Here is a 6,714-nt window from a genome sequence, read left to right on the forward strand (position 1 = left end):
AGAGCCTCCGCAAGTTAGAATCGCCGATAACAGATCATGTTAAGTCCAGTTATGGAGTGAATCTGAAAACTTGAAATAAATTCATCTCATGTGAATAACACAGAAAACTAAAGATTAAGTTGCTTCTCGAATGCTTTTGGAAGTGAAAAGAACTGCCCTACTAGGATCAGTATATGCTGAACAGAGATTGGGTCATGAACTGAAGAAAAAAAAAACAAGATTCTTTTTTATTTTTACCAGTAATTCCAGAAAAAAAACATATTTTGTATATATTGCTGCTCTATGTGTTCGGTTAACACTGCTGCTGCAGTGGAATAGGAAATAGTTTACAGTGAACACAGAACTGTACTGGAAATACAGCACTGCCAGGGAAGTAGCTACTTAGTGTAACCCCAAAATGTGATTGAACCAACAATGGACATCATGAAGAAAAAAAAGAAAATAAAACGTTTGTGTAGCTTTAGTATTTAATTGGTGTTTACGTGAGATACAGTATGTTCATTGGAGTACCCAAATGGAATGGAAAGTATGTTCTGAGTATCTTGCAGTATCAATATCTGGAAGCACTTGATGTGTATACTCCTAGACAAGTAAAACGCACTGTCAAAATGGGCAGATTAAAAAAAGAAATCTAATATTGCTGAGCAGTGATTGTTTCATTCACAACTGTGCAGTTGTTGATGAATAAAATAAAATTATGGTATAAAATTGGGTATTTAATTTTAAAAGTTAGTCATAATGTTAATAATTAATTGATTTTTTAATTTTTTTTACGAATATAATACATTTCCAGATAAAGCATTATTTCCCAAATTACTAAATCAGTCGCCAAGGCGCTGAAAAGATGCTACTTCAAATGGCTTATGTTCAAGACTGCTGAAATATTTTTCTAATGAATAGTGTGAGCTCTGCATCTGGGTTAAGCACTAACTTTTCACTTAATTTCTGCTGGACAGTGTTAAATATAGTATTAGAAAAAGTACAGTGCCTGCTAGATAGCAGTTTTTATTCTTGCAGACGGTAGATTTGTTGTGTGATTATGCACGGACAATAATGATGAATGAAGTGGCTCATTTTTGTAAATAAATGCACTTTAGAATGTTTCAAAATCTGGAGTGCATTACTTAAAGATGCAGTATAATAATTTGTCAGAATCAGCACAATATTTATTTAATAGATTTTTTTTATTTATAATAATTTAAATACTTTTTTTTTAACTTGTAATACGCAGAATATGTAACACTGTCTCTCACAAGAGTAGTTTGTCTGTTTTTAGTACAGTACAATATAGGGATTTTCTTTAGGGCTGAGATACATTGTCCTTTTTTCTAACATATTAATGGGCAGCTATTTGCTCATTGTTTAGGACTGAAATAAATCCTATTGCCAGGTTGGTCAACCACTCTGGCATCCTCATATAATTCAGGGATTTTTATTGTATTTCATTCTGCAGCTTACAGCTGCAGACAGAGTCCTTGGGTTGCAAGCTATGGTCTTTCGATTCGATTCCTGATTTTTTTTTCCTCCCATGAGCCTCTTTAATTATTTGCAAAAAATATTCTGCAGGCTCTTGTGAATGACAGCTGTTACCACACCACTTTTTTTGTCAATTTCTGCCCTTGGGAGAAACAAAACATAAACCTCTATCAAATTAACTGTGCGTTAAACATGATCTTATAGTAATGCAGCTATTTTTTATCCTTTTTTATTTTTTTTTATTTGGCAACACCATTTTCCACCTTCTAAAATATCAAATTACTATTGTAATGCTGTATACTGCAACTTTAGCAATAATGGACACTTCCTCTGTCATTATTGAGCTTTATTTAATGCCAGATTAAGTATTTATTTATTCCCAATGATGTGTTTTGGCAAGTTATGGTCAGACAATCATTCTGATTCTCTACCAGCAATATTTAAAACCCAAAAGCTGTAAGCATTTAATAACATTCAGAAAGAACCATCCAAAAATACAGTTCACCGTAGTATGAATGTAAACCCATCGCACATCTTCCCTTTATATGTCCATTTGACGTTAAAAATTGAGCGTAACAGTGAAAAAAGACAATTTAGCTTTGTTTGTTGTGTAACCTAAACAGGTGCAGACTTTTATGCATATATGCAACCTTAATGTTAAGATTACACAGTATTGAAATTACAGTTTTGGCTGTAAAGTATGAATTATATCATAAAAGAATAGAAAATGCATTACGTATTCGCTACCCTTATTCCCCTTGACGAAGGCATTATGTAAACGTGTTAAATCACTCAAATGTTTAGTACAGCACATATTAATGGTAATTGTGGTAATAAAATGGTAATGGTAATTGCTTTTGTTGCGTAAATAAAAGTATCACTGCTTCGGCTTCTCTAAAACCACAAGGGAATTTAAATTGCTCTGTTTAGTTTTTGCTTAATAGTTAGTGATATAGTATTTTATGTTTCTCTTTACATTTTTTGATAGCTTTCCTTTATATGATACTCTACTCCTCTTTCCCCTTTGTACTTTGCATAATACACAATTAACGAGGACATGTGCAATAGAAAGGCTTCTTACCAAAACCTCCTTATTGAAATGCATAGGCTAAACTTCACAACCTAAAGATCTCCTAGCGTCTGAGATGAACACAGGGATTTTCAATGTATTTGTAATTTAAAACGTTATTAATGTTTGACCTGAAACACTCAATTTCCATTGTGTCATATTTTGATATGAGATTATAATGACTCAATGTCTTCCTTTATGCCTTGACGTGTAGATTTTTACGTTTAATATTAATGCATACAAATACCCTCTGATGTTTGTCTCATAAATCACGGAGCTTGGGATTGAATGAAAAAATATATTGACTGACCCTAAGATTTATTTGAGGTTGACCCTTGCAATTGTCTAGGGAACTTTGAGTTACCATGTTGTTAATTAAAGGCCTGAATTGTTTTGGTACATCATACATTTTTTACAATCTTGTTAAACCAGGTTAAGGCCATTTGCATTGTCTCCATCATTCCGTGATATTGCCACAACATTATCATAGTAATCTATGAAGTGTGTGTTCCTCTGCTGCAATCCGTCTCTAGCTTTGTTCTTCTGTTGCCATGGTAAAGGGAGTTGAATCAGAGGTCAGCATGTTGCAGTATATCCATGACGGCCGATTGAATTTTTATTCGACATTTCACTGAAGGTGTCTCCCTGGGATTTTTTTCATCCAGTTTTATAAATGATGATGTCACCGTTTTGAAAGTACCCAGGAGTGCTATTCCTGACTCTACAAGTCTCTAAAAATGTTTGTGTTTTTCATTTTCGTTCGACTTTTTCATTCTTTATTATTTTTTAAATCTTTGGTTAGCTCGGACATTTGACAATGGGTTTTGACTCTGGTTTGGATTTGTGGGGGTCTGTGGTTCCACACTGACATGTATGTGTATGCTTAAAACAACGGGGTGATTAGTTTATGTGAAGGGAAATGGATTGTCAGTCTACATTTGGCAAGTCAACCAAGTAAAGAGATGTCTGGCTAAGTCTTTTTTTCTCAAGGAAGTGAAGAGATGACCTTAGACAGATGTTCAGCAACCTTGGCAGTTTGAAAATGAACACAGAATTGTATGTTTCTCTGGTTCTTTTCTCCCAAAACCTATTGACCCCATCTATTTTTTTAAGGTTTTAACCTGCTACTCGTGCCCTTCTGCTAAATCCTAGCTTCAAGCCATTTACAATGGGATCGCTGCGCCTTTTCAACAGCAAGCGATTTGCAAGTCAGCGTATGAGATGGAGGTTAGAGAGGTCGGAGAGAGTGCATGGTGGTGGTTCGTGCTCTGTTGTGTCATGAAGTGGGGGGGGGGGGGGGAGGTGATGTCGGAGAGATGGAGGTTCGATGATGTGTGGGACTGAAGAAAATACATTGTGATGCAAGCAGGCGTTCGTCATAAACACTAGCAAGATGTAAGATACTGATGGGCCTGCTAATTTACAATGAAGGATTGCTATCACTAACTAATTTTTTCCTCATTTTATATAAGCATGCCAATGATTGCTTCAATTCAACGTGGTTGAATGATCTTGGGAATCCATAATCAGTGTTTTGGCACTTATACTAAAATGAAAGCGTTGTATTGTAAAGAATAGCTATATGACAAACTGCTGAGACTAATCTTACAAATAATGAAGATTTAGATATATTTCTATTATTTTTCTATTTGTTTACTGGTTTTTAATTATCTCCCACGTGAACTATACCATTTTTGGTTTCCTAGTAAAATGGAGGGAAAAATGAATTGAAAAGCATGATGAAAAGTAGTTGCATGTCTATGTGTGTGTTGCTGAGGTAATTGTCTGCGGGAGTCTTTGTAAGTCTTTTAATGTGTCTTTGAGATGGGCTACGGGAATCGTTGAAAGGATTCCATGGACAGAACGCGAGCTTACAAAGAACGCCGCTGCTTTGTGAAGGACGAGGCAGCTGTGTCGCCAACCTCATAAAGCTATATTTAACGTAGGAAACATTGTTTAAAAATAATACTGCTTCTGATTCTGCACAAGGGCATGAGGCGGGTTGGCTTTTATATTTGCACTTTTAAAGTCTGCCACTTTCTAGACCACGCATGTGCTGCGTCATTTACTACAAAAGGTTGCAGGACGAAAACGAACAACAAAACCTTTAATCAAATTAATGGGATTTTAAAATGATTAACTCCAAAGAGAATTACAGCTTGAATGTGTTGTGAATGTTGAGTTGTAGATTTACGGTTGACTTGGGTTCAGGTGGGATTGTTGGGATTAAGGTGCCAGAAACCTGTTTAAAAATCCAAACCAAAGTCAAAACCAGATTCTGTGCTTAGCAAAGTCAGATCAACAAATCAAGAAAATGTTGTTGCCATCTCACTGCCTAACAGCTACATGACATCATCCCACATTAAACAACTCGGACCAAATGTAGTGCTAACAATCTTGTTTGTATTTTTTTCTCGTTATGCTTATGCAATATTTTTTAAACTACAGGCGGCTCCTGTTTACAGAAAATGTACAAGGAAATCTGCGAGTCCATCTGAAGCATAACAGAATCAAGTTTGAGAAGTGGGACTGTCAGAGTGTGTTTGGTACTGGGCCAGATGTAGTTGCAGTTGAGTTTGATTTTGGGATCTGGATTTATAATGAAATTGATCAAACCCTTAAAATGTACATTTTTTTTTAAAAACACGGATGTTGCCATTTACACTTTATTTCAAAAATCTGTTTTGTTTTTGATTCTTTTTTGTATCATGTTCATGTTTACATTGTATCTTTCATTGCCCTAAAGAAAACACTATAAAATGTATTCTTTGTTTATTGTAACTCCTTTGTCTTCTTTTTCTAACACGCACATAATAAGACATCGGTTAAAGTATAACAGCCGTCAGTGTGTCCTGTAAACTACAGGGAAGCGGTTGTAATCACATGCTGTCAAAGGCGGCGAAGAAGAAATGATTGCGGCTAATACTGAAAATAGTGTGGAAGCTTGGGTGGATGACTAGATTATGTAACACATCAGGAAAACAGCCCCCCCCTGCACTGCTGACAGAATCCATTCAGGAACATGGATGTATGGGTATTGGTATATGAGAGTATCTTAGTATCATACCAGTACTATTCTTATGTATGATTCTTATATATATATTTAAACACCCCCCCCCCTTTTTTTTGGGGGGGGGGGAAGTTGTATGGGAATATGAGTTATGATGCTGATGGAGATTTTTAAAAAAAGGAAGGGCAACAGGAACATATTTATGATGTTCAATCCTCTGCTGCTTGTCATCTTTTGTAGCCTTTAGTGTGTGTGTGTGGGGGGGGCAAGCTTAGTAAGGCAAAAGGAAATTATGTAAGAGGTCTGTTATTGATTCGGGGTGTTGTCTGCCAGATTATTTTTATTTATTCATTTATTTCTTTTTTTTAACAACAGTCTCCCCAGAGTGGATATTTGGCAGATAACATTTCGACACATGACCATGAACACAAATGTTCCTGCGATGTTAATAAACAGTGTCATACGTTACACCATTTAAAAAGGGAGACTTTTTTCCAAAAGTAAAATGAGCATTACAAAGCGTGCTATAGTAGTACTCGCTGATCCATACTCTCTTGAACACAGGGACGCTATTTAATCCGTTGCCAACAAGATACAGCATATAACCACTAGGTGGTAGTCAATGACCTTCTGAAGTCAACAATTGCAGCAGATATTTTATTTAACTTTAGAGAAAATTTGGGGTGCATTTTGAAGCATGTTTAAATCGGTTTTATTTAGTGATGAATTAGAACGTTATTAGAGGTTAAATTTACTCCTCTTTCTATTGCTGTCCGAACAGCCCACCAAAGTGTTTACGTTCCAGCAACTGACGAAAATGGACCGTTTATCACGAGACAAGGGTAAAGTATTGGTCTGAAGATTTCACACCGCGCTGTGTTGTGCCTTGTGACACGGTGGCTCTGGGGACAGTACTCACCGCTCCATCCTGTGTGTGTCAGGTCGCCATGTTCGACCCGTGCTCCGGGGAATTCTGGCTTCCTCCCACAGCTGAAAGGCAGTTAAGTTAATTCGTGTCTCTAAATTGCCCACGGTGTGCAACAGACTGGCATCCCATTTGGCCTGTCTTAATCTATGTTCCTAGGAGTCCAGCGCACCATATACTGGATACTCAGTCGGAAGATAGATGTGGTGTTTGTAGATGCATAGTTTTCAGGAT

This window comes from Brienomyrus brachyistius, chromosome 20 (genome assembly GCF_023856365.1).
Source record: "Brienomyrus brachyistius isolate T26 chromosome 20, BBRACH_0.4, whole genome shotgun sequence".
NCBI lineage: Eukaryota > Metazoa > Chordata > Actinopteri > Osteoglossiformes > Mormyridae > Brienomyrus > Brienomyrus brachyistius.